Genomic DNA, 25,374 nt, shown 5'->3' with positions numbered 1-25,374 from the left:
ACTAAGTCAACCCTGTAGGCCTGCTTTTGGCTAGGCTAGCAGCCAGAGGGTGTGCCAACCAGGTGAAAGAACTTGCATCATTCCCAGAGATGGTCTGGGTAGAAAGCTACGTTCCCAAAGCACACAGCACCGTAGGTCTATATAACACCAATCACAAGTAAACTTGGCTCTGCTGTTTAGTTGGTAAGGGACTACAAATCTTGCATATGGCCTTTAAAGGTAGCTGGAGCAGGATGGGGGCGGATACCAAATGGTATGGAGAAGTAGAGTTCAGTGCTACAGCACCAAAGTAGTATATTCTAGAAGCTAACTCTAGAACGTGTTTCTTGGACCAGTGGTCAAGCATGTAAAGTGTTGCCAATAGGTGAGATAAGGAATTAGAAATGAAGACTTGGTTTTAGTGCCGAACAGTTTAGGGTTAAGGAAAGAAAATGTTAACTCATGGAAGTTAACAGATGTACTAGATCTTAGTTGTACTTAGATGTACTAGATCTTACTATGGATCTCAGAGAATCAAAACTAGACATGAAGATCTAGACTTTTAGGTAGTTTTACAAGTGGGAGCAGAGAAACACGTAACTAGGATTTGGATCAAGAAAGGGTTTTTGAGGAGGAATGATGGCAATGGTTGTGATTAAGGGTAGTGTCATTTCGAGTCTTCTAGTGGTCCGTGGCTTCACGTCATTTAGGCTTTGACAGAGGAACAACAGGCATCTTAAGCATTCCATCCGATGGGCCAATCAATATGTGCCTTTCCCAGGGTGGTACTTGACCTTATTCCACTAGGATGCTTTCCTTATATGGCCACCAGCAGTGGGCATGGGTTTGAAGTGATGCTCAAACAATGTAATGAGTTTTAATCTAATATTTACTAATAAGCATTTTAGAAGGATATAATGGAAATATACAGCACACACATACCATGTTCATTTGGAAGCTACTCCTAGGCACTCTGCTCCTTTACCCACATACGGTGGGATAGCTACTTCTATAGTCAAGAGTAGACATGTGTGCGATCCATCTTGAAGCCAAGGCCTCATTCTCAGTAATCATTACTATAACTCTGGTCATTTAAGCCCACCATAAAAGTCACATGCTAGCTCATGGTTCTTTCAGTATAGACAAGGCTTTTCACACTAAACATAAGCTATGGAATGCTAAACTTGTAGTTTCCAAGAAAATGGTATTATGAGCTAACTTACAGACCTACTTCCCATTCAGGCTCGTCTTCTATGTCCACCTAGACCAGATGTTAGAATAGACCTACTGGATAAGTAAGCTTCAAGATCAGATCTGTGACACATCAGTTTGGAAGAGACCCTGGGACCCTTCTAGTTCAGGGTAGATGATTGATGCATGCCCTCAATCCAGGTCTTTGAGAGTAAGACCTGAAAGGAGACTCTCCTTATGTGAAGGGCTAGACAAGTGGTGCTAAGGCTTTGGCAAACTTTTGAGTTATGACTCCACCCAGACTTAAGTAATTGGAACTGTTGAGTTCAGATAGCAGTTACTATGGTTTCTGGGATAGTCTTGGACTTTAGGAGGTGTGGCCATAATACTGTGCTGGTCATCATTTCTTGGGGTGAGTTGTGGGTAACTGCCTGAGAATGCACTCCTAGGGTAACGAGGGTTGGAAGAGTCCACTCAATGTTCCAGAGCCCCCCTTCCTGGAAGTAGAAAGGCTTACCCCCATACTTAGCTGGGAAACGCTACATGCTTTCTACCAAGTCATTAACTTAGTTGGGAGTACAGTTGGGATAAGGGCTTTCATGGTTCTAGGCCTCCAGGGTCCTACATGCTCCCCCACCCCCTTCAACTCTCACAGAAGTAAGCAATGAGAAGAATAATCTGCATGGGCAAAACCCATTTTTCTCAGATACTTAAGTAGATGGTTCAGAAGGCATAAGAGGCCATAGAAATTAGTATGACTTTCAAGTAACCTTTTTTTCCCCTGCTAAAAGTTCTCCCATTTGGTCCATAGCTTGGGAGAAGGCGCCAGGTGGTTAAACTGCCTAGCTGGTTGCTTTAGGCAGCAGCCCTGATGCCAGGGGTACATCAGAGAGGTCCCTCAAAGGCCACCAGGCTTAGACTCCTACTTTTGCTTGAGGGTTAGCCTTCTAAAAAGGAACTCACCCAGGACTGCACATATTCTGGATGAGTTTCATCTTAACTAAGAAGTAGCTCTAGAAAATCAGACTGGGATTTGCACAGGTAGAATCCATGCATACAGATCCAAAGGGGCTTTATTCTGGTTCTTCTCCAGGACATGGCAGCTTCCATGGTATCCCGAATCTAACCCTGCTCATCTTGGGATGGTTTCTGCATGTCCTGGAAAAGTGTGTGGCCACCACAATGCTCTTGCATCAAGAGATACTCAGGACCCTTCAACTTCTCCTTGACCAACTCATGAGAGAAGTGGCCCACACCCTTTGAGCCATGTCTTCATGGTTGGAACAGAAATACATAGAGAGGAGGTATAGGTTGACCAGGTAGTTAATGGCTGCTTCCACCTTGGTGGAATAATTCTGACAGTCATGGTTAACTGGTAATAAGGAGCGAAGCTCAAAAAACTTAACTGGTTTCAGAGGCCGAGGATAGCTAAGAAATAGCTCTTATGGCAACTAGAAAAGAGGTTAGAGGGTGGCCAGAGGCTGGAAAAAAGGGTGTCCCTGGGTCTGTTCCATCCCAACACTGTTGGAAGCAAGAAGTAGATCAATGGGACTACTAGGCATACTTCAGTAATATTAAGTGAATATTCATTTCAAAAATCAAGTTGCTTAGTAGGGTCACAGGCTATAGGCTCTTGAGGGAGACCTGCAGTATAGACCTTGGGTAGAAACCTGAGTAGAACACAAAGCTGTCCTTCATCCACAAATAACATGAAGCCTTGGTTGCCTACATAAGCAGCTCTGGAATTCTCTACCATGGTGTTTACCACCATCCAGGGACAAGGCTGGGGCAATAAACCAAAAGCCTTTTTTCACTGAAGCTATTCTAGATTCCAGACATCAAGAAACCATTGAGTCCTTAGAGTTAAACACAGGAAGAGCTCATGCTGCTGAGCCTCACATATAGCCTTTGTGGTAGGCATCGTGATGTGCTACCTAGAACCTGGCTGAATAATGGAAGACTTCTTGCCTTTGTTTTTGGAACGGCAGTTGGCAGACCAGCATCAGATGTTAACCCTCCATTGTGCTTGCTTTGTGTGTGGTCCCTCTCCTATCCCTGGCACTGTGTTTGATCCACATCCAGTCCCTGATCAGTGTGGAAGTATTATAGCCTGGCCCTCTTCTCCTAACTGAAGAGCCATCCTATCTCTAGCATACTCAGTGGGGTTGGCTGAACCTTCATGAGACTACATTGCAACTCAACTCCTGCCAATCTGGCTTCCTTTCCTTCCACAAGTGGAAATGTCAAGAGTACTCCTAAGTTTCTCTCACTTATCTCCATCTGCTTCTTAGGGAACCTACCCTGTGACAGCCCTCATTCCTGTCTCTGGTCCTCTGTGAACAAGCATGGGCTAGCTCAAGTGAGACTGCTTAATATCCTCAATCTTGCTGGTTTCATGTCTCTGCTTACAAAAACAGACGGATGTGTCTACTTCTTTCATGGAAAGTGATAAAAAAAACTTCCCAAAGTCTTTCACTAGGAGGGCTTTTCATCTCCCATTCCCTTTCAGACCCTCAGATTCACTCAGTGTTTACTTTCCGACATTGCTAGAACACTGCAGACTCCTGCATAACCCAGGCTTGCATGTTTCCTCTTCAGTTAGTTAAAAACCCAAGGGGCCATAGGTCATTTGAGAGAGGGCTGGCAAATGAACAGGAGAGGGAAAGGGTACTAGGAGATTCCAAATAACCTGTTTATGTAATACACTGTTATCTTTTGGCATTACTCATAATTGGTGTTTAACGTCATTTGTCTTAGGCAAGTACCATCATGTTCCATCATATCTCTGATCTGAGACTTCCTTGAACTGGGCTTTATCTGATTAATGAAACCTTGGAGTCCTATGCTGTCCCATAGTCAAGCTTCGGTTTTTAATGGAGACAAACAGAAATCCAGTAGAGTTTTCAAGAGAACAAGGCATAGCCTTCGGTACCTCAAGCACCTGTTTCTTTTCTTTTTTTTTTTTTTTCTAGGACTGAAAGAGGCTCCATATAGCATCTGTTATAATAGGAGTGCTGTGCCATAGGTCCAAGTGACAGGGCAACTTACACCTGCTACATACATACTCTTGCTCTGGGTTCCACTTCAATTTGACAGCTTGTGGATTGCCTGGCAAATAAGTCAGGATAGTACTCCTATAAAATGTTTCCAAAGTCTGAAATTATGCACCAAGAATTGGACCACCTGCTTCCTGGTGTGATAGAAGGCCCAGCAACTGGTCTCTTACTTTAGAGGGAATGTTCTGATATGCCCAGACCATTGATATGTCAGGCCTGGACTTCTAGGAGATGGTTATCTCCAACCGCTGGTACTTGTATATATTGCTAAATCCTTTAAGGTGCTGGCTTGTTGCTGTTCATACTAAATGATGCCATTGATAGTGTGAACAGTATGAACAGTATGGTGGCAGGTGGGGCACCAAGACAAGATTCTTGTAGACTCCCTCGCATGGAGAAGGGCCGTTAGCATAACCATGAACTTAGTGAGGTTGTGCTGGTGTCCACGCCAAGTAAAGGCAATCTGTAACAAGAGTGTTGCCCAAACTAGCTCTTGCTGGTCTGACTTATTCTGTCTTCTATTTTACTGTCTGAGATTAGGACTTGGCAGCATTTTGATGCTCAAGAATAACTTCTTGGTGTTTCTCACAAGGATTTTGCTTACTTTATTTCCTAAGGAATAGCCGTATGAATGTCTGTTACCTCCTGCAGTAGCAAGGACAAGTACAGTAATGCTTTAGTGTAAATATAGCAGACAAATTGAAGTCCTAACATTAGGTCATCTGTAGGCTTATCTCCATATTTTATTGTGCTAAGAAAACCTGTTAAGGTAGGTCTTGTTTTAAGAGCACAATATTCCATTAATTCTAGGTATAATGTTGTACAGCAGATGTCTAGAGCTCGCTTATCTTGTGTAACAATATAGGAACAACTCCATGGGCTTTGCCAGTAGTTTCCTGATACCTCACAGTAAAATAGGATCTGGGAAAAGACCCTCATTACCCATTATAAACTAGAGTTTATTGCCAAATTCAGATACTTCAGAAGGAGCAGGCATCTTCCTTTACCCCTACTTTTAAACAGGTAGTATCTGCCTGAGTCTCCAACTTCTTGAAGTCCTAAATGTTCAGTGTTCTACTGAGAATCTGAATGCTGATGTCAAATTGACACTATAAACTGAGAATTTTTCTGCATCACATAATAGTGGAATGTCTCTTCCAAGAAGCCAGCAGAGAAGCAAGATGTATGTTTCCTAAGCGATTCCTGCTACTCTTATATGCTTTAGTATCAAAATGATTCCATAGCACTGGAATGGTCTCTGCTACCTTTTGAAATGTTTACAGTATATACTTCATTTGAATGGATCTGGGTATCCTGTCAGTTTTATCATGGGAACTTAACTTCCCAGCTGCTCTAAAGAATTAGCCTTCAATAAGACCTATCTATACATTGTGAAACCCTGTCCTAGTCCACGCCTGTGGTTTTATCACCTCAGTAGATGTCATGGGGCAGCAGTAGTAGCATCCTGTTCGGGGAACTCTGATGTGGATTACCATGGGTAAACCACTCAGTAAAGGACTCAGTTTTGCAAAGATGAATTCATTCGTGTAGTCCAGCTTATGGGTGTGAGTCAGAAGAACTGGAAGCTCTCAAACATTGAGATTCAGAGACGACCAGAGATTTTTGTTCTCTCCAATGTGATGATAGTGCTTTCAATGATGAGGATCTTGAGCAACTTGCAGAACTTGACACTGGTTGAGTTAGGAAGCAAAAGGAAAAATGAGGCAACCTCAGAGTATATTTTTCCTCTTTGAACTATAAACTTTACATGGAAAGTTTCTTTTATAACCTTTCTTGAGTTCTCATAAAAATGAATGGCTCTTTGTCTTCTAACTCTTCCCCTGCTTGGTTAGTGCTTTTAACTCTGTGATCCAGAGATTTCTCCATCTGTCTAGATAGGCCCCTGGGAACATAAGTCTACAGAAATAGCTGCTTCCACAGGTCATGGTGTGACCTTCCATAGGTCATTGTGCTCTCTCCTACATGACTTTAGCCTCTCTTGAGCTCTAAAAGAACCACACAGAAGTTTGTGAATGTAAATTATGGTCTTGATAATCAAGATGATTCAGGGATCAAAGTACACTTTGGAATGGTCAGGACGGATTTGAGTCAGAAAAGCTACGGGATACTGTAATCCCCTGAAACACTGGCCACCTGGAACTTCAACCTTACCTTGTCTTTAAGGCAGAGCAGATCTGTGACATGAACCCAAGGACATTATGTGGGGAAAAATCCCACACCATGTTGAGAGAATACAGGTTCTAAACCATGATGCTGGCTAGAGGGGAAAATGTGAAAGTTCTCACTCCATGTCTAATCACCTTGGGTGTGAGACTTTATAGTCTGAGGGGAGAATGCCTGGTAGCAATAACTATGCGGAAGGGGAGTGCTGATGAGAGGGTTCCTCAGTTCCCTGCAGAGTTTTATGCCTTTCAAACAGACCACATCCACCTACCTGCTTTCATGAGGTATCATTTCTCACAAAAAATGGGGCCTCCGGAGAATATGCACATTCTTACTAGAGTGACTTTGAATTAAGTCTAAAAAAATTACCTATAGTGTAGCATTGTTCCTAATGTATAATTCAGCTGTTCATCTGTACCATGTCCCGTGCTTATTGCATCACATGCCCTCTTTAATGCCTATCACCCAGTTACCCCATTCCCCTGCCCTCCTTCTCTCCTGCAACCATCAGTTTGTTTCCTAGAGTTAAGAGTTTATGGCTTGTCTTTCTCCAATTTGTCTTATTCATGAAAGACACAGGCAGAGACAAGACCTAGGTAGAGGGAGAAGCAGGCTCCTTTTGGGGAGCCTGATGTGGGACTTGACTCTTAGACTCTGGGGTCATGACCTGAGCTAGTCAGACACGCAACCACTGAGCCATCCACGTGCCCCTGATTTTGGCTTTTCCTCCCTTCCCCTATGGTTCTGTTTTGTTAAATTCCACATGAATGAAACCATATAATAACTGGCTCTGTGACTTATTTCACTTAGCATAATACCCTCCACTTCCAACCACATTGATATAAATGGTAAGATTTCATCCTTTTTGATGGCTAAGTAATATTCCTGTGTATATGTAGGTGTGTATATATACATATTTATTTACTCATCTGTCCATGGATATCTAGGCTCTTTAGTTTGACTGCTGTAGACATTGCTGCTATAAACATTGGGGTGCAGGTCCCCATTCAGATCATAACATTTGTGTCCTTTGGGTAAATACCTGGTAGTGCAATGACTTTTAAAAGATCAAGGTTATATATTTTGCTACAAAGTCATAGCCTGGTCTCCCTGCTAAAAGCAAAAATTGGCCCCCAAAGACTTCACAGATAGCGCCCGGTGAGAGGAATGCAGAGTCTGAAGGAAGTGCAAGAGAGCCACCACGAGCCTATACTGAGATGGTTGCTGAGAAGTGGAGCTTGAAGCATCTGCTTTCCTCTGAAGATCAGCAGGAAGAAATCTATATTTATCACCCTTCTTTCATTGGCAAAAAGGGAATAACCTCCCCTGGGTACTTGTAGGCCATGCGTGTCTGCCTGAAGAACAGGCTCCTGTCAGCAACCCACACTGCAATGTCTAAGGAAGCCCTGGGCAGAAAAATATACTCAGCATAGGCTCTAGAAAAGTTATCAGCATTGAGTTAAAGTAAGCAGATGGCTTGGAGGTATTGCCAACCAGATGATGGGTGTGGCATAGAGCTCCCCCTGACCCAATGTTTGCATGAGAAATATTTGGTGGCACGTCTGAGGCACTGGTTTTTCTTCCTTTGCATCTGGGAGCCATAATAACTATTTTCAGCTAGGCTGGAATAAGTGTCCTAACCCTATCTGGGAACTTGTGATAGTCTGTGTTCACAGGCTTTTGGCAAATGGACCTACTGGAATAGGAGTTTGGTACCAAGAAGAGATCAAGTGTCCGATTATGAGTCTTGAAGGTTGGGAAATGGCTACTGCTGCTAGATTATTAACGGCCACTATGTGAGAGTAATAGAATGGGTAGTCTTATCCCTATTTAGGGATCTGGTTGGGTCACTAAAGTCCCATTAAAACCTCTTTACAGCACATGGCTGGTGCTGTTTGGACCATAGGGTCCTCTTATGCTCAGAATCTTGAACCAATTTCTGTCCAGATTATTAGTCCAGGGAATATTCTATGTCCTTCTAATCTATATAGCTTTGTACTTGAGGATAATATGGCCATGCTGGGGTGAAAAGCATCAAACCAATTCTTACCTGAATATAGATTAGGTGAACCAGAGAACACTTGAGATACATTCAAGTATCTCATACCTGCTTGGAGAAACTCCCTCCCCACAAAATAAACTATGCCTTTAAATAGCATGGGGAAAAAATCTAAAAGGCCTAAGTCTTTGGCTACTAAAGTAGGTGATCCAAGAAACTCGGATGGAGACCCAGTTTCCTTGGATGAAAGCTTCAGCTTTTACCAAGAGAAGCCATTGAAAGTTACTGTTGACCCAGCACAGAAGCTTCAAATTGGGGTATATCTTGGATGCCATGTGCCTCAGAACCAGATACCTTAGCTAATAAGGACCTACATCTGCTATCACATTTCTTCTGCTCCAACTTCACTGGGGGAGATCTCCTCTGGAAGCATGAAGAAGGGAGGGGGGAGGGTGCCAGTCAGTTTTACTTCAGCTGAGATTAGAGTAGCTTCAGATAAATGGTTCATAATTTGTCCTACTTGGGGTTGTAGGCATTTAATAACTTGATCCCCAGTTATCTAGGATTACCCAGATATTTGTGTTGTAGCAGAAAGTGAAATTCTTAGTTTTAAAACTGACAGCTAATCATTTTGGTTACATCTTCCAAGAACAATCTGTAGCTTTTTTTTTTTTAACTAAAGTTTATGGGGCAGAAACCGATAGCGTTACCCTGTTAAAATGCAGAGTCTAGTACTTAGGGCTGATGCAATGGGACGTAGTCTCAGAATTCTATGTGGAAAAATGTTTGGCTTTCCTTAGCCCAAACTCCTCTGACCTATGCTTATACACTGGCCAAGTGAATACAGATTGGTTAGAATTCATCTGACTAGATAGTTAGCAGTAACCGATGTTAAGGTTTCTCAAATTCTCCTAGAATTCCCCTGCTCTAGAAGCCTAATGTTCATCTCAAATTGTAGAATACAAATTACTGGGTCTTCTCAGAAGACCACAGGGTGAGACCTCAAGGACAGGGATGAGCTGTGATATAGGACACAGGAATCTCCTAGGGACAACAGGGAAACAATTACCAGAATATTTTTCCCTTGCAATCATAAGGTCAACTGTTTCCCCCATCTTTAGCAGATACTTGGAGAATGGCCTACCTACTGCATCCCAGAGTTGTCTTCACTTTGCTCTGGAGTATCCTTTACTCTGTTCTGTCTTGCTCAAAGGGTAAAAACTAACTACAAAACCAAACATTGTGTGGTGTGATAACATCAGAGGGCTCATGTGTTAGGCTATTGTCTGGGAAAACTGTTGTACTGGGTGCCCGTCCAGCTTCCTTTAAACCAATCCTCCCTGGAAGAAGCCAGGACTTAGAGATGAACCACAACTCAGAGCAGCACTGACCAAGATATTCTTACAGCTTCTGAGTCAGTTAGGAAACAATGCCAAAAATCTCCATGTTTCACAAGAATAGCTCATTCTTATCCTCACAGGCTAAGTGTTAGGGGCAGCTTTATTCACATGTACTCCTGAGGTCCAGATAGGTACACGGTCAATTTCCACTGAGGATTTCCAAACAGGGAGATACTTTGTTGAGTTTGTCCTGTTATTTCTTCAGCATGCTCTGAGATAATGGGCAGTTCAGAAACATGAAGTTGGACTGAACAGGGAGGAATTTGATGGTTCCACACCACAAGAAGGAACTATATCCAAAATTACTTTTAGTTATGATTTTTTTTTTTTTTTAAGAAATGACTCAGTCCTGGTCAGTAGGGTACTGTTTTTTCCAATTTGCCTGACCAGGAAAACATCCCCTCTTCACTTCAATAGCATCAGGACCAGGTGCAAGTACTCTTACTTTGTGCAAACCAAAAATCCAATCTTTTGTATGTTAGCCCAGGAATATATGCCTGACTAAAAGCAATCCATAAATGTGCTTATGCGGCTCCCTCTTCTTGAAGAATCATAAGGAAAAGGCATGCAAAGGAGATGTTTTCCATATGACTTCCTATACCATGACTTGCTCAAATTCATGCTCATCCTTCATTGTGTCTCTGGCATTTCTTTAAAGGAATAAATTATAGATTTGAAGGGAACCATCAACTCAAGGGCCAAATTTCCCCATGTTCTAACCAAGAGACCATTGTAGGTAAGATGTGAGCTCCTAAATCCTGTCCTATTTTGTGCCGCAACTAGTCAAGGAAAATAGGCTAAGGGATTGTCACCTCAGTTTTCTGTCTCTATTGATCCGTAAATGACTTAATTGCTCTACTTTTGAAAGATATTTTAAATGGATAAAGAATACTTGCTTGAAAGCCTTTCTTTAAACATTTTGAATACATGATTCTTCTACATCCTGGCCTCCATGGTTTCTGATGAGAAATCAGCAGTCAAGCTTATGGAGGATCCCTTGTACATGATGAGTTGCTGTTATGTCACTTTCAGGATTCGGTCTTTCAACAGTTACTGTTTCTGGCTGTGGATCCTTTTGAGTTTATTCTCGAAGTTCATTGACTTGGATACATCAATAAATGCAACCAAATTTGGGAGGTTTACAGCCATTTCTCCAAACATTCTTCCCTTTTTATCCTCTCTGTAGACTAGCAACATGTATGTGTTGGTATGCTTGATGGTGTCCCAAGGTGTCTGAGGCTCTGCTCACTTTTTCTGATCCTCAGATTATAATTCCAATCAACTTATCTTCATATTCTGATTCATTCTCCCATCAGCTCATATCTGCTATTGAGCCCCTTAAGTGAATTTATCATACTTTCCAACTCCAAAATTTCCGGTTTCTTTAAAAAACTTCTATTGATCTACCTGTTAAGACATGGTTCTCCTACTTTACAATTTCCTTTACTTTGAAGGTATTTAAAACAGCTAATTTAACCTTAAAAGTTTCAATATAGTAAGGATAACATCTAGGCTTCCTCAGGGACCATGTCTACTGACTGAATTTTTACCTGTATTGGCCTATTTCTCTGCATAGGCTTCAATTTCGTTTACTTGGATATTTGAAATGACTGGCAACTCAGAAATTTTAGATTTCCCCACCCTCAGGGTGGTTTAGTGACTTCTCTAGTTCTATGAGGTCTGTTACTTGTTCAGACAATGAACTTTCTCAGTTATTTTAGCTGTCTAATCTCTAGGTAACTATTTCTTTAAATGCCCTGGACTGATGTTTTTCAGTTGTGGATGAGACCTTGTGTGTTGGGTACATCTTTAATTACCTTGCAGGTATAACTCTCTTAGTTTTTATTTTGTACCATAAGAGCCTCAAAGTCAGCAAGAGGAGGTTAAGGATTTCTAGGGGTGTGCAAGGCCATGTACATATGTGGCTTTCTAAAGTCCCAGAAATAAATTCAAGGCTTTCAAAGTCCCTTATGAGCATCTTGTTCTAGTCTTTGAAGTTTTTGATCAGTCTCTTAACACAATTCTGAGGCCAGATTACCAGATGGGATGAAACAATTACTGTGGCTTTTTTTTTTTTTTTTTTTGACAAGCAGAGTGGGTAGAGTTGTTTTTAGTGAGCCAACTCTAAGTTAGGTCAACTAAAGACAATCTCCAGGGATAGGGCTTTGACTGGAAAGTACTAGACCAAATAGTTACTAGTTTCTGGGGCCAGGGATTTTTGTGAAGGCCCAAACCAAATTTGCTGCCTGGAGTGGCTGGTAGGCTATCTTTCACAGCTACCATGGTTGTAAGGTGCTGGTTTGCAAGACTACTACAGATTTGGGGAGAAGACTGGAAAAAGACAAGTTAAAATGCCACAATGCTTCCCTGTCCTAATTAAAGATTCAAGAAAAATGTACTTAATACTCCTTGGATTGTTGCAAGGATCTTGTTAACTTTCAGAGTACTGGAAAAGTTACGTTTGACTATTTTTGTAATGGTGCTCACTGTTCTTATGTAAAAAGATTTTTGAATGTTGTTACCCTGCCATTCCAGAAGTGTTTCTTGCACTGTGTTGACATGGGGCAGGGGAGGAATCTTCCAGAGCCATTTTGCTTTGACTTGTAATTTCAAGTCTGAGTTCAGGGAGAGTGTAGCACACATCGGACTTGCTGGACACGGCTTAGGTTTGTGTTCCAACCTGCCTGACATGCTTTGTCTCATTAACGATTATTTTCACTCCAGAATACTTGGGGAATGGCCAAGGTGAGGTTTCTCATCCTATAGCTGCCCTAGAAGAAGTTAGCCCTTCAATTTACCCCCAGACATGGTCACTGGTTGTTTACATGGGGAATATTGACTGTTACCCTGGCATACTCTTATCTTCTCCCTGGATCTCTCACATACTTGGCTTTCAAATCTGAGAAGGCTGCAATGTCTCAAGGGTGGTATCTTAAATTTACATGGAGGAAGCAAAGGACTGAAAACAAAGTTTGGAACTAGGTATCCCCTACAACTTTGAGTCCTTTGGGCAGGACTAGGGATAGTGCCTGATGTGGCCAACATGAGTGCCTCCTTGGAGAAGATGAGGACCACATCCAAGAGACAATGGAGCAGAGTTTGGAAACCATTTCAGTTACCATGGTATCACGTTGCTAGGTATAGCTAACTTCAGTGAGGCAAAACTAAAATTGTAAGCCAGGAATGCTCCCACTAAATGTCACCAGTGCATATATACATTCATGTTCTCAAGGATAAGACCATTATGTCTAGGGTGTTCTGTGTCCTTCCTGTTACAGGGGTCCAGTCCATTCAGCCTGGAGAGTTTTCATCACAGGAAGTTTGACATTGCTATTTAGCACTATGAGGTGAGGTTTTTGAAGTTGGAAAGTGGCTCCTCGTGTTTGATTCCGAATTTCTCAGATCAGAGCTACATACTAAGTCTTACTCAATAGTAGCCTGTCTCAGAGATGACTTGTTTGCAACTCCTACCAAGGCTGGCTCAAAGGGATGTCCTTTGTGATTAAAGGTGAGCAACCTTTTGAGATCTTGAAGACTCAAGGACTGACAGATTGAAGAGCTTCTGTTGGGATGCAGGTAACAGGTACTTCATGGTCCGTGACAACTATGCCCAAAGTAAGTGGGCAGAGTGGGGTATGGTATATACCTAGCCTTGGCCACAATTGCCCAGTCATCCTGGAAGAATGCCAAGCTGCCTGGGTTCCCTTTTCAAACTTTTTAGGGAAACTTTCTCTCTCCTGTTCTGAATGACAACAGCCTTACATATTCTTAGCTGCAGATCTTTCCCTTTCAGCACTTTGAATATATTGTGCCACTTCATAATTCTTTATCACTTTTCTTTTTGCCATTTTAAGTACTGTGTGTCTTGGTATAAATCTCTCTGGGTTGAATTTGTTAGAGAATCTGTGTGCCTTCTGAATCCGCTTTTCTCAGATTTGGGAAACTTCCAACTTTTTTTCTGTTGTTGTTGTTCAAATACATGATCTGCCAGTAAGGAGGATACTTAATGCTGATGAATATTTTCTGAATGTATAAAACAGAAATATTCAATTACCCACTACTACTCTCATGAAGTTCTCTATAATCCAGAGAATCAGATGAACTGTTATGCACAGCAGAGCCTTTAGGTGTCCCCCTTCTGCCCAGCACTGTGGAGAGGAGCCTACAACCCAAATGCTAGATGGTGCCAAGCCCCTCTTTATCTTAATTGGGGGTTGGGGGTGGCTCTTGGTAGAGGAGTTGAGGATTCAAAATGAAGCATTATCACATTAACTGTTTCTACTTATTTAGGGTGGTGACAACCTAAGGGGCTATTCAAAATTCAGAATCTTACCTTTTAAGAAATAGGTGAGATATTTAGGTCTGAGAGGTCTTCTGGGAAGATTGCCTCCCAGCCCTTGCCCGCACATTATAGTGTGTGAACTCATGGGGTTTGGTTCATTGGACTCCTCTGCCTCATGAAAGCAACCTGTGCATGGCTTCCCAGGAATGACAGAGCTCAGTGCATTGAAGATGACCATCATGGGGGCATGATCTTACAGGGCTCTGATTGCTAGGCTGAGCATTTGAGTCTTTGTCCAATGTTTGTCCCCTGGTGGGCTCAAATTTTGTTATGACCATAATTGCCGATCTTATCCAATGTAGGAATTTATACAGAACTGAGCTTTGCTAAAGTATAGAGCCTTGAGCTTCTCATTGCATGTTACCTTAAGTCCAATGACAGCCCCTTGCATACAGTAGGTGGGGAAATATTTGGGTTTCCATTATTCAAGACTAACTCTGTAAGAACCAGAGCATAACCCACCCAGGGAAGAATTATATGACCAGATGCTGTCAAAGAAGTTTCCTGAGTCTTGCTTTACCTGCTAAAACAGCAGGCAGTAATTCAAGGTGAGAGTCTTAAATCTGCCCCATCATCAAAGCGTATTCCTCTCTGAGCTTCCTATTTCTGATGTGAATCCTTTACAGATGGTTCTGTGAAGGCTACGATGGTCAATAATCTCATGCTCCTCCCTTCAGCGGAGTTAAGATACTTTAGCTCCAAAACTATGCCACATTTCAAAGTCTTATCAGTCCTATGGGCCTTAAAGATCTCCTTGTTCACTAACCCATGGCAACACAGGCTGAAATCTCAGAGGTGAATGAATCCTTGGAGCTACGTGGCTGGTAGAGCATGTTATAGGATCCTGACATAGTCACTGCCCAGCCCCCATTGAGCAGCTCCGCCATAGGGCAGTGCCTCCTTGAGTTTCATTTGAGTATTTTCATCAAGTTGCTGCACACATGCAGGGGCCAGGTCTTAGCCTGGACCTGGCAAACTTCTCAGCAGCCTAGTTTCAGAGACTGATGAAGTCTACTCATCATAGGCTGCCTGTACTATCCTGTCCCTAACCCATCCTCTGACTTTATATTTCATCAGGACTGAGGAAGTGACTAGAGAGAGACCTGAAACCAAGCTCTTGTATGATTAGACCAGGAACTGCTGCCTTGTCAGTTTTAGCAGGCTTGTTCTATGACCCCAGTCCTCATGTGATTTGTTAAACTAGCGAGAACATGGATCCCCTCATCACAGCTCACCTGTGAGAAGCAGGTTGTTTCTTGAGGTGACAAATCTTAAATATGCTCTGGCAGTTTCTCAGGTCATTGGTAGGTGCTACAACTGAGGAGTTCACTCAAGAGGTGAAGGCCTGAATGCTGGGAGCATGGAGTAGAAACTTCTGCTTTTGCTTTTGGAGCCAACTGAAACTTTTCCTAGGAAGCCTGAGGACAGTGCTCCCTCTCTGGGTATGGTAGTCAACACTAGCTCCCTCTCTGGGTACGAAGGCTCAATGTTCCAAGGAGTAACATTCTGATTGAGCATCTTGGTGTTGGCACCCCGAGCCTGCCAGGCCAATGAGGCAAAGTGTGAGTGAGCACTACCTTCTCTACTATGCTGACAGCTGTGGTCTTGCTTTCCAGGGCTGTCACATTCCACGTTTGTGCTCAATGAGATTTCCTGGAGGTTAGAGAAGGATTCAAATCTGTCGGTCAGAGCACAATGATCCACAGCTCCTATGACCTCACTATCCACTCTGAAATACAAGGCCTCACATAGCTTCTCCCTCAAAGAAGCTAAGATGCTGAGAATGAGACTACTAGTGGTTTGACAATTCACTTGGTTACCAGAGAAGAGCACTCTTTAGAGAAATTGGCCTTTTTCTATTCTTTGGAATAACTTGCATATCATTAGTACATTTCTAGCTGAACTGGCAGTAGAATCCCATAGGGAATTAACTTGGGTCTGGAGATTCTTTCCAAAGATTTTTAGTTGTGTATTTAGTTCCTTTCTGTAGAAATCCTGGATATCTGGTTTTATCATAAATTGTAATAATTCAAGTCAAGATATTTACATCTGCACATTTGTTTGAATTGAACTCCATGATCTCTCTAGGTTGGGATGCTAGGAAATTATGTTGCTATTTTTGTTACCTTAATTTTTTTCATCATTGCTGCCAGGAAAAAGGGTAGTTAATGAGCCTATTTGAAATAAACATGAATGAGTGACTATGGATTCCTTTGAATATAAAACCTGAAATAAGAATTTTGGACGAATACTAGATTAATCTATTGCTTATGTAACAAATGATCAAGTTAGGGCCGTAAGAAGAGAGATTCATCTTAGAGTTCTGGATATCAAAAATTTGAAATGGATCTCAGAAAATCAAGGTGTGAGGTGGCATTTGTCTTGATGGCACTGAAAGATGGTTGCCCTGCCCTAACCACCTTTATAGAAGTCTTCAGAAGTCCCTGCTTGTGGTCTCTTATAACCCAAATTCTGGACCTTTCATCTTTAAAGTTGGCATCTTAATCTCTGACCATACCATTTAAAAGCTTCTATTTATGAGAGAGGCAGAGACACAGGCAACAGGGGGAGAAGCAGGATCCATGCAGAGAGCCCAACGCAGGACTTGATCCTGGGTCTCCAGGATCATGCCCTAGGCTGAAGGCAAGCGCTAAACTGCTGAGCCACCCAGGCTGCCCACTGACCATACCTTTTACTTCTATGAGTGTTAGGCCCAAGTACATAATCCACAAGAATTCCCTCGATTTAAGGTCAGCTTCTTAGCAGCCTTCATTCCTTCTGTCCTAATTCCTTTGTCATGTAACATATCTACATGTTCAGAAGATTAGGATATCAACATTTTGGTGAGCTGCTATGTCTACTTTATAGTTTATTTGTAGTGATCCCAGGAACCCCAGAGGTGAACCTGTGGTGAGTTGAGGGGAATTAGCCACTGAAGTGGGTGTCTGGAGCTCAGTCCCACTTGGGACCTTATAAGGTACTACGTAGAATGCATCTCATAATTGTCCCTTAATGGGGTCAAGAGTCTGGTCATCTACCCCTAACCCTATCTACTATGTTCTTTGCAGTTATTCCTTGAGCAATCCATCCATTTCCTTGCACTGCTGAGTTGTGGCTCTGCATGAAAACAAGGGCACAGAGGATCAGGGTGTGGCACTAGGCCACCCAACCCTTCAGTAGAATGCCAACCTCCATTTACCTTTGAGCAGAAGAGGAACTGGTGCAGTGTTTACTATAGCAAGGTGTTCCCTATATTATCTTCCTATGATGGGTACTTTTCCGTCTCTTCTGGGAAGAGGTTCTTTATACTCGGATTCCACTCAGCCTCTCTACCTCCCACAATATCTGTATTAAGTATCTTAGGATGCCAAAAATGAACAACAGACTTTCATTGTATTCAAAGGAGGACTTGTCTTTGATGTATCCCCTTCTACAACAAAAATGAGAATATATCAAGGATATAAAGCTAAATCTACCTCTCAGATCTTTGTTACATGTTATGAGTTCTAAGAAATAGGGGATCCCTGGGTGGCGCAGCTGTTTAGCGCCTGCCTTTGGCCCAGGGTGCGATCCTGGAGACCCGGGATCGAATCCCACATCAGGCTCCTGGTGCATGGAGCCTGCTTCTCCCTCTGCCTGTGTCTCTGCCTCTCTCTCTCTCTCTCTCTCTGTGACTATCATAAATAAAAAAAAATTAAAAAAAAAAGAAATAGTACAAGAGAATTCAACTCTGATTTCTTAGGTAATAGAGCTCACGTTTAGATTTCTATATTCACATGAATACTGTAATAGGTCATCTATTACATTTCATTGCTATATACCTCTATTCACCCTTAAGCGGGTGAATTGTGATCTAAAATTTTCCTTTCTAAGAAATGTCTACATCTCCTTTGAACTTGAGCAATTGATGCTTTTTATTATGAACATCCCCTCCTCTGGCATTCTACTTTCCTCTGCTCCTATTAATTCTAGTGAATTAACTAGCCTAGTCTGTTTCTGCCCCCCACTCCCCACTTAAAACTCCTAAGATTGTATGGGAAAGAGAAACCAAATGTGTTGAACCCCTCTGCTTGCAGTCTCTGGCAGGCCCAGACTTTATGCCTCAATCAACTGTCCCCTGCTGGCCTCTGGAGGAAGCTGCTATCAAGCGTATTTGGCCCTGGCTTTGCCCACAGCTATGAGTGGTATCTGGCCCCATCATTCCAGCCCCTGCTCATCACTGAGCAAAGCCTAGGTCCTTCTTTGACCCAGATCTTCCTGAAACTCCTATTCCTTAGTGCCCGTACAGAGTCATATTTAAGCCAGAGTATTTAGATGGTATAGGAGCAGTTTCTTAGCTCCTACGTGCTCTTGGGGAGAAAGACCTTCCATTTTACCCCAGAGGTGTTGGTGACATGGGCAGGATTGAACATGGACCTATGTCACTCAAGTGATCTCGCCACCCTATCCCTACCCAATCTATAACACTTGTGGATCTGATTTTCCTTTTCAACCTTCTGTCTTAAGGTCCTTCTGGACCAGAGATGACTAAAGCCTAGAGACCAGCAATGTCCATGCTGTGTGTAGGACTGACTCGCTGGTAAATCCTATCTCTGATGGCGTTTCCTTCTCTGCCCTGATCTTAGGTTAGACTCCCAACATAATTGTCTGGAGGTCTTGGTCCTAGGAACATTCTCTTAATGGAACAAGTCCTGACTTTCCTTGTTGGAGTGAGTAGGTTGATGAATTGAAGTCTAATTTTTTTGTTTCCCTTGTTCGAGAACTATCCAGAAAAATGTCACTACAGCTCATGTCAGAAGCTATTGTTTGCATTATCTTAGATTTTTGTGGTTTCAGGCTCACATCTAGGTCTTTAATTCCTTTTGAGTTCATTTTTGCATATGGTGGTAAAAAGTGGTCCAGTTTCATTCTTTTACATGTAGCTGTCCAGTTTTCCAGCACCATTTATTGAGGAGTCTTGAATTCAAGTATGATTAACAGTGTTACATTTGCTTCAGGTAACGATTCAACAGTTCTATGTTTCTTGGTGCTCCTCAAGATAAGTGTACCCTTAATCTTTATTTCACCTTACCTACCTCTCCTACCTCTCCTCTGGAAACCATCAGTTTGTACTCTGTATTTAAGATTCTGGGAGTTTCTCCTCCCCCCCCCCAACCCCGCCCAATGCATTTGTTTTCTTCCACATAGCGAGATCATGTGGTATTTGTCTTTCTCATCTCATTTAGCATTGTACCCTCTACTTCATCCATGCTGCAAATGGCAAGACTTCATTCTTTGGCTAATATTCATGTGTGTGTGTTTGTACACACCATCTTTTCATCTATGAATGGATATATAGGTTTCTTCCATATCCTGGCTATTGTAAATGATACAATAGACATTAAGGTGTATGTAACTTTTTGAATTAGTGTTTTAATTTTCTTTGAATAAACACCTAGTAGTGTAACTGCTGGATCGTAGGGTAATCTTATGTTTCTTGAGGAACCTCCATACTGTTTTTCCAGAGTGCCTCCACCAATTTGCATTTCCACCAACTACATAAGTGTTCCTTTTATTAAAGAGATGGTCTTTCCCCTATTGTATATTCTTGCCCTTCTTTAAAACCCTAGATTGATCATATAATTCTGGGTTTGGGCTCCATTTTGTTCTATTGATCTATGTATTTTTGTGCCAGTACTACACAAGTTTTCCTGAGTCTTTTTGATCTGGCATGAACCAAGTTGGATTAGATCAGGAATTCAACATTGGATTTTCCAGATCTTTTCTCACATAGGTGATTTTTTTTTTTTTTTACATAGGATATAGAGAACTGTTCATTACCTCCTATTCCTTAAAACATGGATGAACTGAGCACAAGAGCCATAAATGAATTAAATACATGTCCACCATGGATGGGACACTGAATTCAAATGACTGAACATCTATACCATCCTCTACATTGTACCCTGAGGTGGGAGGTATTTCAGTGATTGAAATGAAAATCTTACACTTCAGCCTTTTCCAGACGCTTTGGAAAAAGTTCCTTCAGCTGCTCTTCAGCCACATCTATTCTATCACTTATCCCATGCCTTTTTATAGGGTATCTGCTAAATCTGTCCATTTTGTTTGAATCCATTTTCTTCTGTTAATATCTGCTGCTTTCTTTGAGAATTGACACTATATCTCAATTTCTTGGATATTTTAACCTTTTCATGGAGTATCAGTTTAGCTCTTAAATTGGTGCCCTTTCAGTGCCTGCTACTTTGTCTTGTGAATGCATGTGATGGCTCCTGCCTGAGCATATCTTGGCAGAGGCTCTATTGAGAACTAGTTCTTCTTGGTATTTATTGGTGTGATGTGCCCTTGGGTTGATCATGAAACTGTGTGGTACCTGAATGTCTTCAGAAGTGAGATCTCGGGGGCTGCTTGTTGAAACCTCTCTAAAGGAAACAAAAACCTAAATGCTAGAAGCTTGGAGCTGGATGCCGTCTGTTGCTGTTTTCTGAATTACTTTGGCACCAATAGCCTAGGAGTGTACCAGACAGGAGTGGGATAGCACTCATCATGGGCATCAATCCCCCTTTTCTGGGCAGACAAAGTCCATTGTTGAACATGGATGGAAATTCTGGAACGATTGCAGACCCGCACTGTCATAATGATGGGAATTACTTGACCTTTTGTCCAAAGATCTGATCCAGAGATACTTTCTGAGTTGAGAGAGGCAGCTGTTGATTATGCTATCTGGGCATTAGCCATTTCTGGTTTATTCTTGGCAATGCTTTTCTATGGAAAATGGCTGAGAGGCCCTGGAGTTTGACTTTTTAATTTGAATTCAATTTGCCAACATGGGGTATGGCTTTAATAAGAAAATGCTACAACTGCAATTCTCAAAGGGCTATTTTTCATAAAGAACTTGTTTTAATGTGCAGGACAAATAGTTTGCTTCTCTTGGCAGCCCTGCTGACCAAGCATGTGTAAAGCAGGGACTTCACTGGACTTCGGAGTCAAAGACTCCTACGTCTTCATTCTGACGTTAGTAAAGTTGGTGAGAATGCAACCACTGGACTAAGTCTACCTGGTCCTCAAGGATGAGACCACTTGCAGTCTAAAGTGTCCTGTGTCAGGATTCCCTATAGATGGAGCCAGATTCAGTCTAGATAATTTTACTATGGGAGTTCAAGTTTATGAATTCCTTGGGAATGGATTTCTGAGCTTGTAATTGCCTCCTGGTGTATACTTGGAATTCTTCCTCATGCCTTGAGAACAGAGCTAGAATTCTGTTTGAACCTTAGATGGAAGGATGCTGTGATTAAAAATCTTGACATGGTATAGTTCTACTCAGTGGACTCCTTGATTCCTAGCAAGTTGCTTCAGTTTTGCACATTGCCTTTGCTGGCAGATAAACATTATTTATCCAAGAGTGTAGCTAGACAAAATGACAAGATGGAAGAATCCATCCCAAAACAAAAAACAAGAAAAGGTCATGGCCAGAGATCAAATTGAAACAGATCAGTTATGTCTGGTGGAGAACTTAAGGCAATAGTCATTAGGACATTCACTGGTCTTGAGAAAAAGTATGGAAGACTTCAGGGAGATCCTTAGAGCAGAGATAAAAGAACTTAAAAAAAAAAAAACCACCTAACCAGGCAGAAATAAAAAATGAGATTTGAGACGGACTAGATGTAATGACCACAAGGATGGAAGAAACAGAGGAATGAATAAGTGACATCAAAGATAAAATTAACAGTAAGCTGAACAAAATAGAGAAAGAAAAATGATCATGAGAATAGATTTAAGGGACTCCATGACTCCACTTAACATTCATGGCATAGGAGTCCCAGAAGGAGAGGAATGGAGCAGAAGGTTTATTTGAGGAAATAACAACTGAAAACATCCCTAATCTAGGAAAGGAAACAGACCTCCAGATCCAGGAAGCACCAGAGAACTCCCACCAAAGTCAACAAAAGCATTCCACCACCAAGACCTATTATAGTTAAATTTGTAAAATAGAGTAATAAAAGAAGAAAAATCCTAAAAGCAAGATGGGGAAGTCCTTAGATTACAAGGAAAGACCCATAAGGTTTGCAGCAGATCTCTTTCCACGGAAACATAGCAAGCCAGAAGAGGGTGGCGTAATCTATTCAATGTGCTGAATGGGAAAAATCTGCAGCCAAGCATAATCCTTTCATCAAGGCTGTCGTTGAGAATAGGATAGCTTCCTAGACAAAGAATAGAGCCTGTTTATAGTACTTTCATGTAGCTGTTCATCTTTGTCCTCACTTGTCTCTTACTCCTTGATTCTACTGCGGTGCTACTCACCTTGATGTTATGTCACATTAAGGATGGAAAGTTAGTCCTCTCTTGTGTAGGTGGAGGAAGCCTTAAAGTCAAAATTAACTGGAAGGTTGTGAATACCCACACTTGCTCTGTGATGTATATTTGCAAGTGGAAGATAAATCCTTTCTGTCCAAAGCTGATATAAATGGCTGTGGAAAGTTGTGGGTCGTTCAGGAAGATCAGGGAGCAGAAAACTCAGTCCCAGTCCCTACTAATTACCACTAACCCACATCCCTGGGGGGGGGGGGGGGATTCCTGAAACATGCTCTCACAGCTGATGTCCAATATAGTACTATAAAGAGGTCTATTCATTACTATGGCGGTAATCCATGTTTAGAAGACACTCAGACTGTTTCACATTTTGTGTGTAAGTTACAGGAACCTGAATAGTCCCCAGAACACACAATCCTAAGGATGTGTTGTGTGGAAGCTTTTCCCTGTCAACTGCTGAGGGAACAAGACTAAGTGGTTTTTTTGTTTTGTGGTGTTGTCACTGAACACCTCAGACACAAGTGCCCAGGAGACTTGGTTCTGTATAGAGCAATAAGATAACTAGTCCCACTGAATCCTATGGGCCCACATGTGGGATCTCAGCATTTTAAACCTTGTACTTTTCCTGTTACATGACCTCAAGTGGAGGTCACTCTTGTCTGGAAATCACACACAATGTAGTTAATTTCTACAACTGTTCTCCAAGTATACTCTCAATAGGATGAGGAGTTTCATTTCTCCCTATCTTATGTTCAAGGAGAACCTCATCCCTACCATTCACATAGTGACAAATTTAAATTAGTAATAACATTTCTGCTTGTCATTTTCCCATATATGCGCCTCTCACTGATAATTGCACTTACTTGCTCTTCAAGGACATTGGTGTACTTACCTCCATCTCATGAGGAACTTCCTCTAGGTAGGATATAGAGAATTTTGTGTTTAGATCTAGGTTGATGGCCATAGGAACTCTGTTTCCCAGAGTTCTTTTTGGCCAGAGATAACTTCAGATGATCCCCCTTCTCTAATTTGAATGGTTTTAAGGTAGAATGAAGTATTCTCTTTGGAGAAGGTAGTTTTATGAAGAAAAACATCCTTTTATGTAATCACTCACAGCAATCTCATGCTGAAGCAGAAATGAGCATTGAACCATCCCTTACCTCCAAACCACTGTAGACTACCTTTGAGTAAGTCATCCAAATATCAGGAAGTCTGTAAGAAGGATAACAGGGGGTCATGTTTTGTTTTGATTTCTACTTGGCCTGTGCTTTGGCTAATGTGCCCTATGCTACATGTGCTACAAGATCCAGAAAACTACAAGTGGTGAGAGGCAGATTGGGGGGTGAAGGTAAGGTGATGAGTGATATTCTTAACAGGTTCTCCTTAGTTCCTTGTGAGTCAACTTGAATCAAGATATTTGCTTCACTTAATTTGGGTCAAGTCCCTTCATTCTGTGCAATAGAGTGGCAGTGGAAATTATGTGTAAACTAAAAATCATGCCCCTTAAAAGAGGAGGCCTCAACTCTATTGTCCTCTTCCAAAAATGATCCCTTCTAGGAGTGATGGATGAAAAAGGAGAAGGAAGTTTCTTGAGCTTCCTTGCTTCTTGGGTTTTCTGAGAGAGGTTCAGTGGTCTGGGCCCTCCCAACAAAGAGCGTTCCCTCATTTATGGTCCTGATCCAGAATTGAAAGAATATTGTTCTGGAGGTGGAAAAGTCCTCTGTAACATCTAGATCAGGGACCAGTTCCTATTGGTCTCTAGAGCCCTCATTTTCATATGCTCCAAGTTGTCTTCAGACACCAGCTACGTGGATGGAGTGGGATGGGGCTCAGAGATAACCTGAGAATAGCCCCATCCTGGAGAAAAGGCTCATGGCTTACCTACACAAGTATAGGGGATGTTTGTCTTGTCCTCTTCATGTGGTTTTCAAGTTTTAGTCACAACAAAGTCTCCCTTCAACTAAGATAATTTGAGAAGCATTTCAATATTTAAGTCATAAAAATCCCAGGAAATATCAAGAAATAGAAATTTGCAACAACTCTTTCCTATGTTGGAGTGAAATGTTGCTTTTAGGTTCTTATTACTGTGTGAATATTTTAATATATAAACGCATTTTGTTAGTACACGTTTGTTTAGAAGGGAAGATAATTTATCACCCAGTTTTTTTAAGCTATACTTTTGTTGTCTGAGTTTCAAGACGGGTTGAATTCTCACTTGAGCATGTGCAATTTAAGCTCTTTTTGTGGAGGGAAGGGTTTCTGTCTTTCCACATTTACCACCTTCAGCCATATGAATTCTGGTGAAACCTGACCTGGGAGGCTTCCCTCCCGTTAGAACTCCCAGGACAGAATCAGAAGCTAGCTATGTACCATGCAAGGTCTCCAGTGAATTACAAGTTAGTACTAGACACTGACCAAGGAGAAGACTTCTAGGCTTTTTTGCTTTGACTTTTCCCACAGAGGTCTATAGATATACTATCCTCCTCCTCCTAGCTCCTAATGGCACAGTCCACTCCTTTTACCTCCTCTGATATTGTGTGTCAGGTGACCTTGTGAGTCCTCTTCATCTCAGAATTTGAGATGGTTCAGTGAGGTTTACTTTCCTGATGCCCCAGAAAAGATTTTAGCTCAGACTTACCTGGGAAATGTCCATGGGAAGTTGACTATGGGCTCACTCAAATCTATTTGCTAAGCTGATAGATGCTCTTAGACTGGTAAAGTGCCTGTAGGATGTACCTCCTGGAAAGTGCAATAGGAAATGCAGGTTGAATGTAGGAAGATTGCAGCCAGATGTCCATTAACTTTCATGATCTTTTGGTACTACCAGCAGCATAATTGTTTCAGACTGAGGACAATGCTCCTCTTAGCAGCAGTACTTTCTGCTCTGGCATCTAGGGCTATCTGGAGACATGACCT

This window comes from Vulpes lagopus, chromosome 4 (genome assembly GCF_018345385.1).
Source record: "Vulpes lagopus strain Blue_001 chromosome 4, ASM1834538v1, whole genome shotgun sequence".
Classification (NCBI taxonomy): Eukaryota; Metazoa; Chordata; class Mammalia; order Carnivora; family Canidae; genus Vulpes; species Vulpes lagopus.
This window is presented reverse-complemented; position numbering follows the sequence as displayed.